The following is a 12,840-nucleotide window of genomic DNA, read 5'->3' as shown; positions in this document are numbered from 1 at the left end:
TTGTACCAAACTATCTCCATTCCAGATTAATCCCTCGGGAGATTACAGTTAATAAATATCACCATGCAAGATCATATTCTAACCATTTTTGTTTGGTTAAGAAAAAAAGAAGACAGAAAAGGAGACGAGAAAATAATCTGATGGGTGACTAATTTTTTAAATAAATAATAAAAAAAAAAGGATCAGTTTCTCTCATTTGAAATATAAGTGGCATCAACTGGACGTCACAGATAACTGTAGCATGTTGATGTTTTGAAAGCAAAATACATTAATATCTTGAGGGGAAAAAAATAGATATATTTTATTATTCTCATGTTTCACTTTAACCACAGCCAAAATGTAGTATGTTTTCAAATCAACAGACATGACAGTTTTCCCAAAAAGTGTTATTTTTTTAATGTTTTATCCAGAATATGTGTTTGTAGATCTCAATCCCAATTTTAATTTAAACATTTACAGGGTTATTCACTCATGTAAAAATGTAACGTGAATTTCAAATTTAAGTTAAAAGAAACAGAATTTTCTCTCAAATTTTTTCTCAAAGTCAGATTTTTTCTCAGTTCAGATACGCTTTCCTTAAGGTAATACTACAACCACCATGACCCACTTCAGTGGTTTGAAGTGATCATGGGGGAAGGAGCCTGCATATGCAGAATTTCTGCTTGAAATGTTGCACAAACAGAAGATTCTTCACTTGTTTGCCAGGGGCAAGTTACACATGACAGCCCAGAACATCCTAATGTCAAATCTGTACATATTTTACATCTATCGCCAACACGCACTGGCAACAGATGTAAGCCTTTCCCTTGCAGGCAAGGAGCCTGAAAGAGAAAGCTCGCTTTCCCTTCCCCTGTGTACTGCCTCCTGAATTCATCTACTGCTTATATTAGTACTTTTTTTTAGTTCTGTATTTTTGACAAAAAAGATGTAAAAAACAAAACAAACATCCAAAATACATAGAAATGTATATGCTAAAAATAGCTACTTTTATTATAGTTTTAACTGTGAAAATGGGTCTACAGGAATACGACTGTTTTTAAGACACATTTTCTTTCCTCTAACTTAACACTCCTGGGACATTCCAAATATTGTACAATTCACCAATAGAAGAGAGAAAATCACCAGCTGGTCAGCTTGGGATGCATTTGTTATGCAGGGCTCGAGTCCTGCATGAACGCGTGGGAACGGCGTTTCTGCACTTTTTTAGAGCAGGAACGCCATTCCCGTTTGTGGTCCTGCAGGCACTCAGGGGGCAGCAAAAATGCCGCCCCAAAAGTCCCCCAGTGTTCTCCCGGTCATGGGGGGGGGGGGGGGGGGGTGCGAAGATGTGGCCTAATGGCCACCTGATGGACCCCCCCCCCAGCAGGCACCTGTCACCATATCAGACCTGTGTTCTCTCTGCTCCCTCTCGCTGCGCGCTGTTGCTGATGCCGGGAGCCAGAATAGGACGTCATACGCAGCATCAGTAGACAGCCCGTGCGGCGAAAGGGAGCAGAGAGGACACAGCTCCCTCGCCGCGTCTGATACGGAGACAGCCGCCCGCCGCACGGGAAGCCCCACTGCACCCCAGGGACAGATCCACGCCAGCTCTCCAGGTAGGGAGTCTGGGTGGACATTTTTACATTTAAAAAGAAATATGAATAATTAGTGTTTGTGAGTGTATGTGAATATGTGTTTGTGTCTGTGAGTGTATGTTAATATATGTGTGAGTATGTGTGTATGTGTGTGAGTGTGTGTATGTATGTGTGCACCTGGGGGTGTGTGTATGTTTGTGTGCACGCGTTTATATATGCATAGAGTGTATTTTTTTTGTTGTTGTTGTATTAATTTTCTTTCCTTATAGTGGATTTGTGTTCAAAGGGGCACTACAGTCAGCAAAATAACTTTAGCTTAATGAAACAGTTTTGGTGTATAGATCATTCCCCTGCAGTCTCAATTCTCTGACATTTAGGAATTAAGTAACATTGTTTATGCAATCCTCGGCACACCTCCCTGTATATGACTTACACAATCTTCCAAAATACTTCCTGTAAAGAGACATCTAATGTTTACACTTCATTTATTGCAAATTCTATTTTATTTTTTATAATTTCTTATCTCCTGCTCTGTTAATAGCTTGCTAGACCCTGCGGGAGCCTCCTCTATTTAATTAAAGTTCAATTTACAGAAAAGGAGATACACACTTTTAAAGATAGTTACATCTGATTGAAAATGAAGTCAGTCACAGCCAGGGGAAGTATGGTTAAGGCTGCATCAACAGAAACAAAACTGCTAAATGCCAGTGAATTGAGCAGTGAAGCTTCAGAGGCATGATCTCTACACTAAAATCTTCCATCAAGAAGATGGGGAGAGTTTATATTATTTAGTTGAGCAGCTGATTCGGAGTCAAAACCGTAGAACATTTGGAAGTACAGTGCTAAAATGTGTAATTCTTTTTTTATTTCATTTTGCAATTGTTAGGCAAATCAATAAAAAGTGGAAGAGTCACCATGGAAACCAATTGATGTCTCACGCGGGTTTCTTCACTTTTACAACTTGATTCCAGATCTGCTCTTTATAAAAAGATTTTATTGATTAGACTATGTCTCCAGCAAGACAGTCAGCTGTGATTTTAAATGGCATTATTGCCCAGATTAAAGATATTCAAAGTCAAAACAAGCTATTCATAATCTAAAAACATTCAAAAGATATATTATAACAAAAGTCTTTTCAGACTGTTCTTAAAGGACCACTCTAGGCACCCAGACCACTTCAGCTTAATGAAGTGGTCTGGGTGCCTGGTCCAGCTAAGGTTAACCCATTTTTTTATAAACGTTTATATAAGGGTTAATCCAGCCTTCAAATCCTCTAGTGGCTGTCTCACTGACAGCCGCTAGAGGCGCTTGCGTATTTCTCACTGTGAAAATCACAGTGAGAGCACGCAAGCGTCCATAGGAAAGCATTGATAATGCTTTCCTATGAGACCGGCTGAATGCGCGCGCAGCTTTTGCCGCACGTGCGCATTCAGCCAAATAGGAGGAGAGGAGGAGGATTGGAGGAGAAGAGCTCCCTGCCCGGCGCTGGAGAAAGGTTAGTTTTAACCCCTTTCCTCTCCCCAGAGCCCGGCGGGAGGGGGTCCCTGAGGGTGGGGGCACCCTCAGGGCACTATAGTGCCAGGAAAACGAGTATGTTTTCCTGGCACTATAGTGGTCCTTTAAGATAAAAAGACTGCAATACATTTTTTTTATATCCGGACAGAATCCTGGTAAAACACGCAGGAATCCCAGCTTCTCACACACAAACTGCCAAAGAATTTGGAATAATTTTCCGTCCAATAATTTCAGTTGGTCACGGTATCCAGATGACCTCAATCTAAATTCCTATAAGGTTTGAACAAATGGACAATGTACCCAGCAACAACATATAAGCCAATTAGGAATCACTGAAAACTTTTAAGAAAGGGATTTATGGGAAATATCAAAGTGTGCTCTGAAAAGAAAACCCAGCTCTAAATTATGCTCCGATTTATGTATCCATTAGATACAATGTCCACGGTTCTTTTAAAGTTTCTTTACAGTTTAAACTACACATACAGCTCAAGTCCGTAAAAATAGTGATTTCTATGGCAAAAACTGGGACTGCAGAGACTGAGTTATATTTTCTTTTCAGAAACAACAGAGCTTTCGAACAGAATTCCCTGGGTGTTAGAATGAAATAATAGTGTTGTTTTCCCCTCTGGTGAGTTCACTTGGGAGTACTATTGAAAAACAGATGACGGCAGAGGAGTAAAAAAAAACAGACAAGAGACAACAAAACAATGTACATCAATACCGAAAAGCTCAATGCTCACTGAACGTATAGATTTTACGGAACTTAAAAGCAGGGGAAAACTAGATACAAAAGGGAAGAAAAATATACGCTTTTAGTTGCTAAACCGAGAAATGTGGTTAACTGAAAACTGGGTCTGCTAAATTTAAGCCAATACAGTATATAGTGTGTATATATCTTGGGTACATTACCAAATGTTAGCCTAAATGTTACAAATAAAAGGGTTAATCCTACAAAACCAAACAATGTTTTCATAAAACACTGGTTTTGGTTAGAGTAACTCACCCCATATAAAATAAAATGATATAACTTTTTAGGTTTAAGGCACACTTAATATTTCAATGTTGTTCCAAGGCGTCCCAAGTCAAAACGTTCTAGGTTGTACATCTGACACTGTTTTTATAATTTTATATTGTTATTGTATTATTTTTCTGCAAGTTCCCAAACATTTTATGTACTCTTAGTTTCAGTTGATGTATGACCGCTACCAATAACTGGCTCCGTAAGCTGACAGTTTCCAGGCCCTGTTATTCATTCCCCCCCCCCCCTCCCTTTTTCCCCTCTACTTTAACGTGCTCCTTCCTCTAACAAGCGAGCTGACACTCTGGGGCACATAAATCAGCATACCTAGCTGGCGTAAATACCTACTGATTACCACCAGGTAAATACTAGGTCTGTACTCGACCTATGACGACCTTCACCACTCACTATGCACCCTACACGGTCTTCCGTTGAAGCATAGCTTATACCCTGAAAACCTTGAGGGCGCATAAGCATCCTACCAACAACCTCCAGGCCATAATTAGTCAACTAGACAGTGCAGTTATGAGGAATGTAAGCTAAAAATTACAAAAATGGGTCTATAATATGCATGTGATGCTGTTGTTATTTCACGCTGTGATATATGATGGAAACCTTTCTTGCACACGCTGTAACCTGTTGATCTTGATTACCCGCAAAAATAAATAATTAAAAAAAAACAAAACAAAAAAAACTAATGTTATCTGCGGGAATCATCCTCCATGCCCAGCCCAATACGATCCAGTGGACAGACATGAAAAAGACACAATTTCCAGACCAGTCCTGACAAATCACCTGTGGACGCAGAGACCATTCAGAACAAAGAGGCCTGACCTATTTCCAACTACACAAACCACAATATAGTTCTGGGATGAGTTTCTGCTGGCCATGGGATATAGAACTACTTTCCATGCCAAATCACCCATATCGGCCCTTAAGGCCATTTCACCAGATATTTCTCTCAAATACTGGCTTGAGGTAGGAATCACACAAATCTCCCAACTGATAGAAGTCAATATAGTTAGGTCATTTCCAGCCCTACAGAAGCAATGGCAGATACCAAATGGTGCCATCTTTTCTTATTTGAAGCTAAACAGCATCTTAAACACCCATGCAAGCTATTGGACACCACACGGAGTCCTGGTTATACTGCCCCTCAGTTACTCATTGAAAGATGTTGGTCCTCGCCTACCAAACCTAAAGCCCTCACTCTGTGCTATAAGTCTTGGCAGGAACTCTTACCACTCAAAACCCAACAGTACAAGACACAGTAGGAGATAGACTGTGGTAGACTCTTGACGGATATAGACTGGCTTCATGCCCTCAATGACTTATCTAGGTGGATGAAATACTTCTCCCATATAGTGGCACATAGGAAACTCCTGTATCGCTGGTACATGACCCCTCGGAGACTTCAACGTATGTTCTCCAACTCATCCTCTACGTGCTGGAGGTGTGCCTCGGATATAGGCACACTCATACATTTGTGGTGGTGGTCAGCATCTCTGGACTGTAGTTTGTTCTGTCCTAGATACCCTAGACATCCCTAAACTCGTATTAACGGCTCCTATTTGCCTACTACTGCTGTTCCCAACATCTCTGACCTCTGGCCAGAAATAATTGACAGCTTTGGTTATACCAGCAGCACAAAACCTTATAGCTCAAAAATGGAAATCCCCAGACTGTCCTTCGCTTTCCCAGCTACTGGACAAGATACAACAGTCCCATACTTGCGAGTGAATAGCGCTCACATCCAGCCTGAAAAGAAAGGTTTAGTGAGGCTTGGAGTGCATGGGATAGGGAATATGGATGGGAACCAGTTGTAGCGGCTTTATTGCTTCCTGCTAATACCCACCCAGGTCCAGACGCCCAAGTCCGGCCTGGCACTCACTCATTCTTATTCTCAGTCACAATACCTGGTACTTATAGGATATACATAGCTTAACATACTCTTAGAAACATTCTCTAACTGTTGTTCTGCCTTTCGTTCCTAATGTTAAACACCTGCGTTTCCCCTCGGACATACACCTTATTCATCACCGACGCAGTTATTCTGAATGCTCGATAACATACCCACACCACAACACCAGTTGACTTGGGTTGACTGCTATATAGTATTGAGCACAAGACTTAAATGGGCACTCGCTTGCGCTGGCAACTGTGACTTGCCGAACATGAAGTATCGCAGCTGTCTCCCTGGATTTTTGATGTACGGATGGTGTGATGTACCCCAACTAACCAATCCCCTTTTTACTTTCTGTACCTTTGTTATCCAAAAACCAATAAAAACTACGAATAAAAAAATAAATAAAATAAATCTCAGTTCTGCAGTGCTAGTTGTAATGGGGATTGAACTTTACTGCGTGGCACAAATCACCACAAACTAAGGAGAAGTCCTATTCATCACTAATGGCGGGCTAATACAGATTTAGTGGAGAAGACCATTAATCCAGTTGTAAAAGATAAAAACCTCTTTGGCTTTGCTTACATTTTCTTTCATAAAATTTGCTCTTCACACGGAATGGCAGCCTAAAACACAGGGTTTCCACAAAGCAGGAATAATGAACTATAAGTTAATTATGTTGTTCGTGTTCTACAAAGACACCAAGAAACCGTGCCAACCATTTAACAATTTTTTGTGGGTTGTGGTCAGCTAAAGTCTATAGGCTTGGCATTTGAATAAACCAGCTACAAAGCACTAGACTCTCAAAGTATTCTGCATGAACATAATGCAAAACGATGATAACATATGGAAATTATTTTTCTCAGTTTATGCAAACACTTTTATATATCTGGTTTTATTTTTCTACCAAAGTATACCAACATTGCCATTTCTATAATAATTCCAATGAATAGGAAATTATAGCTAAAATTCTGTGAGTATATTTAAAAAACATTGTTGAACTTAAATTTGTTTCATTTGACACACACTGCTGACCGGCAAGGAGGGTACAATAATTTTGTTACAGCCCATTCTTTCAGTTTCACCTATGAACAAACATTTGTTTGCAAATTTAACAGAAAAAAAAGGCTTTGTCGTGCCAAATACCTTTGGTTATGTCAGGATTAAGTGGGATTAGGTAAAGTAAAGGGTTGTGAATTGCATTGACCCTAAAGTGCAAAGCCACAGTTAAATCATAAGTGTCATGATAAATAATACAAATATATTTTTAGTATAGAAACCATGACTTATTAGAACACATGTATCTCGTATATATAAATGTTTCTAGGAAGAGCTAGTTAGGAAAATGTTAAAAGGAAAACAAAAACGATAATATTTTTTTTCGCCCTTAATTCTATATTTCCAAGGGCAAAACATTCTAATTAAATTAACCAAATAATATACTGAACTGCATGTCATTTCTTGGTATTAATATAGCTGTGATGGAACCTTAAGTTTCATAATGACCAGCATCAGACTAAAATAAAAATTCCTGTGGCTGCCAGAGCATCATATGAGTTGCAATCCAACAACAATTAGATAACTGCATGTTTGCTACGGAATATTGAAATGCTCAATCCATGTAAACTTTCAGACTTACACATGTCCATGTGAACTAGAAAACATAGAAACATGCTTAAATAATATGAATGAAAAGAAAAAAAGTGCAGAAAAATTCAGGTACTATATGCATTAATAGGAATTACTTCGGCACTATTAGCTATTGGAAGATAAAGGGCAAATGAAAAACATTTGTTACAGTCACCTACAGAAATTCCATAAAACATTATTTGTAATACAGATAAACATTGATAAATTATTTGTAGACTCTAAATACAAATAAAATGTAAAAGTACTTACAAACCCAGACTGTTAATTTCAAAGATATAACACCTTTAAAGGAGTTGGGTAAAACAGATGAAATACGGGCACATTCAGAACACGTCACCAAAGTAATCTGAGCTGCAAATGTTTCCACCTGTTCTACTTGGCCGACTGCTTATGTTTGAGAATACACCACAAAGTATATAGACTAGTGTAGTTGCATATGAATAAGAAAATCCGGCAGCAAGTGCCTACTATCTGGTGAGGGAGTAAATGTGTTCCGAGCAAAAAAGCCATCGTTTTAATAAAAATGACAACTTTTATTTTTTTATGGTGTGCTAGTGAAATATACAAACAAACATGAATATGTACCTGGAAGCAAATAACATTCGAAAGAAAGCTTTAAGTAGGAAAATATTTTCTATCTTACTTATGCAAACAATTTGGGTGTATAGATGAAATTTGATTCCTTACAAGAAGTAGTAAATGATAAGAGAAACAAATGAATGGAACACTCTAAATGTAGAAATACAAAGATCTATTTGCAATAGCTATTCTAATTTACAGCTCCCTGCCCCACGTGTAATAGTCAAAAGGACTCTCTCTCGAGCACCATCACCACACAGGCGCACTGTAGTGGTTATGGTGCCATTGAAAATGGTCAATGTGTTTTAGAACGGTTTTCTTCTTATCTAGGGGCTGCCAGAAACTATTCAGTCCCCACTCACATGCTAATGTAGTTTCCGCTAGCTCTCATGAGTTAAAGCGCCCGAAATAAATATATAAAAGTGTAAAAATAATATAAATAATTGTATAATTTAAAAAAGGTAAAAATATTTTATTAGTACATTGAAAAGAGAGAAAAAAGAGGATTTAAATGAAATATCATCTACAAAACAACTACTGTAAAAAAAAAAAAAGAAAAAAAAGGACAATTTTAGATCTTGTTATCACTCCGTACATTTATATTTTACTAATCCTTAAATTTTTTAACTGTAATCCAAATGTCATGTGTTATTTAATGGGTGTAATTAAGAGCTCAGTGCACACTACATTTAGAGGTAATTTTTGGAAGGTCTGGGAGATGTGGACTAAGAGGTATTTGGCTTGAGTCTCTTACTCAAGAAGACATAAGGCCATTACGTATTTGCAATACAGTGAAACACAACATAGAAAGGGAATTTGCATAAATCACAAGTGTAATGCATTTAAACAATAACCACTTATTTATTTTACTTCCTTTAAGACCTTGACACTGTATATGTTGATTTATACGAAGAGGGGAATCTGCACACGTACATGGAAGCATCCTTTAATATAAGCAACATTTTAATATTAAAAATTAAAGGTCTTAGGTCCATTCCAGTTCTCTTTCATCCAAGTAATCAGCTAGTCGGATATCATAAATAACATTTAAAGGATTTCCACGTGACACTAGCGCTGCTGAAGTCTAACTTAACTCCTAGATATGTTCTAACTTTAATTAAGTTAAAGAATGTAACAGCCACCTGTCTTCAAAAACTTTATTTTTAGTAAACTGTAGTTTACCCCCGGTAGCAGGCATTCACACGTTTTAAAGTATGTTAGTAGATTATCTGAAAAAGTATTTATAATATATACACATATATGTATATATTACGTTGATGAAACATATGTTGAAACTTGCTTATGTAATAAGTTATAGAAAAAGTCACAGAACAATCTGAGGGCAAAAAAAAAAATCATTTAGATAAATTGACAAATATTCCCACAGGTCAACTGTAGAAATGCATCTAGCGTGGATACTGTTTAGCAAAGACAAGACACTTCTCTGGCCGAGTAAAAATCACAGATTTAAAAAATTTGCAAGATCGCATGAGCTCTGAGATAAAGTAAGCACAGTGCCAACTGTCCCATCTGACCTGAGAGGGTTTCACTTGTGAACAGGACATTCTTATAGCGAAACAATGTATACAGTAAGTGATCTTTATCCACACAATGTATAATGTGAACAGACAACCTCATTGCAAAATAATGTATAGTGTGCACTGGCATTCAAATGCAGAGTAAGAACAAAAAACTTTTGTTAGAAAAACTGTGCACGCCATACAATAAAGTGAATATATAGAAAAACAATGGATAGGGTGAACGCGGCAAATCTCATAGGAAAAACTAGACATGATGGGACCAGACATTAATACAGATAAACATAGTGAACTGATTACATGTAGCAAAACCATGCACAGAGCAAACAGACATTCATATGGCAAAACTAAGCCCAGAGTGAACAGATGTTCACGTAGCAAACATGCACATAGCAATGTGACTTCCATATAGTAAAACCATGTACAGAATGAACAGAGGGAACTGGCATCCCCCCCCCATCCAAATTGTAGAGTAAACTGACTCATCATGTATAGAGTGAGCTGGCAATCTTATAGCTACATCATGTATAGAGTGAGCCGGCATTCTTATCGCTATATTATGTATAGAATGAACTGGTGATGGTCAGGGAGGGGCCTGATAGCCGACTGAGATAGTCGCATGTGGCTGAAGCTCCTTGGGGAAAACCTTTCACTGAGCCTAAAACCTAACATTATTGCTATAGTTTTGGTGAAAATCCTAAATATTCTCCCTAGGACTACCCTGTACAGTGAGTATCCTGCATTTAACTGAATCCAGCAGGCATAGCCCACGCTAGGCGTCTCTGTGTAAAAAGATAAGCTGGCGATCAGTGGGAAAAGATACTCCTACTTCAGCTCGCAGATGACCGCTTGAGGTGGGAAGGGAGGGCCCGTGCGTGTCTCACGTAAAAAAAATTTCCCCTCCACTTTCAACCTCCCCTCTATTCTCATCCCATTGTACAGCACTACGGAATTTGATGGCGCTATATAAATAATAAAATAATAATAATCCTAGCTTACTTCTCTTTAACTTCTGTACCTCCCACTCCGACCTTCGCTCAAAACATTTTTCCTAAATAGCAGACCCTCTACTCCGATCACCAATTTATGGCAACTACACTGCCGTGACAATGATGGGATTGACACCTCCGATGCGACATACAGGGTACCGATTGACACACCTCTCAGGTTTTTCAATTATAAGACGCAGGTGTGGCTGATTTACCCACATATCCAGCTACCCCATGGAAGACACCTAATCCCCCTGACTCAATACTCACAAAGGTCATAACTCAAGTCACCTGACATGTACACCGTATTTGCTTTTATAAACTCACGTGTAATGACGACAAACACATGACTTGACCCTAGTAGCGTAATACCCATGAACAATGGACTACAGCGGAACAATAAGAATACATGGTGCGGCTTGATACCAATTCTCTACAGACACATTGCAGATTTTACTACCAGGGTACTTCAGGACCCATCCTCCTTTAGACCTCCAGATGCTTCCTAGTGATCAATACTGCATAAGGGCCATAATATATACTGGGTATACGAGGCTCTCAATGGGGTGAACAACAGGCGATCACGTGTTTCCATACCCGTTTTTGTCTGATATAGTTAATTTTATCTTTCGTTAATGACAGCATTTGGAAATACTGTTACTTAAGTGTAAGCCACGATTAGACATGTACGATTCTTATGACTTCCATTATTGGTATTTCTCTCTGATATTATCCTTGGCATGGTCTTGCACGACCAAATGCTTCCTAAGACCTGCGAGTCTCCTGATACATGACAATCTTTTATCCTTTCTCTTCTATTCACAACAAAATTAAAAAAATTGATCTACTAAAAAAACCAAAACAAATAGGGACATAACTCACATTGTGTGCTGAACCGAGTGTTCCGGTCCTACGAATACCAATGCTCCCCTACCGGTGAATGGGTAAAATGACAAGGAACAGCATATGATATGGGTTTAAGCCAGATATCCCAATATTATATAAACACTACCCCCTATTGGTAGAGGTACAGAAGAAATGTAATCCAGATCGATATAAACCACAAATAGGAAAGGGCAACCACAGATCCAATCGGGGCCAAGAACCCAGACCCCAATCTAAAAGAACATGAAAATCCACAAAATATATATATATTTGGAATATGTAACTAGAGATCCTATTATAACTCAAGGATGGTCGAAGAAGGTTATAGCCCAGAATCAAGAGACCAAAAATAAATAAAACACAACATAATCATATAAGAACTATGGAGAGAGAAAAAAAAAAGATGTACACAGTTATCACATACATAATATTTGCTCTCTGATCAGGTCACCATGGAATTGAATGGACACTTATTGCAGCTCTACATATTGGTTATCCTCATTTTTGCAACTGCGTTTCCGTGGTCTCTGTGGTGACCGGCTGGAATGCAAATCGCTATGGAAGAATTGCTTTACTACTCCTTTATATCAGAGTTTGGGCCTCTGATCCTGTGCATTTTCGACAGCTGCTGGTATGGTGATTGAAGCAGAGGGTGGAGAGTACCTCACATGCATTTTATCTTTTCATTATGACTGTTATATAGACACTATGTGCACTGTTCTTATGTTTATCCCTATGAAAAGTTTACTAAATTAACTGAAATGTAAAAATATATATATATTTTGGAATAATTAAAGTAAAGTTTTACTTCTATACTATATCAAAAGTTGATGAAGTTCTATTGTTATATATTTGTTTATATCTATTGTGGAGCAGCACGAGGCCTTAGAAATGCCAGAGGGACTGAAACGTTGACACGCCAATGAGTATTTTTCATTTAACAAATAAAGCACACTTACAAAGTCAAAAAAGATAAGTTAGTGCGCAGAATTAAAACACTCCTATAACCTTAAAAATATACAAATGCATGCCATATAAGTGACTAATATGAACACAATTAAGCAAGTAAGTGCTTAAAGGGAAACTCCAGTGCCAGGAAAACAATCTGTTTTCCTGGCACTGCAGGTCCCCCCTCTCCCTCCCACTTCCCAATCCCTAGTTGCTGAAGGGGTGAAAACCCCTTCAGTCA

General features: G+C 38.4%; 1 protein-coding gene across 2 annotated transcripts in view; it reads right to left on the bottom strand.

Annotated features, from left to right (window-relative positions):
• The window catches only part of FUT8 (fucosyltransferase 8), a 173,286-nt gene that overhangs the window by 68,804 nt on the left and 91,642 nt on the right, over positions 1–12,840 (bottom strand). Inside the window, exon 1 of one of the 2 annotated variants that reach the window (XM_063438911.1) lies at positions 7,910–8,035. The exons of the other annotated variant lie outside the window; for it this stretch is intronic. The gene's annotated coding sequence lies outside the window, so the exon portion shown is untranslated. Of the gene's footprint in view, positions 1–7,909; positions 8,036–12,840 lie in introns of those variants that run through there. 2 annotated transcript variants of the gene reach the window in all.

This window comes from Pelobates fuscus, chromosome 13, assembly GCF_036172605.1.
Source record: "Pelobates fuscus isolate aPelFus1 chromosome 13, aPelFus1.pri, whole genome shotgun sequence".
Taxonomy (NCBI): Eukaryota; Metazoa; Chordata; class Amphibia; order Anura; family Pelobatidae; genus Pelobates; species Pelobates fuscus.
The sequence above is the reverse complement of the archived record's forward strand: the minus strand, read 5'-3'. Positions and strand labels throughout refer to the sequence as shown.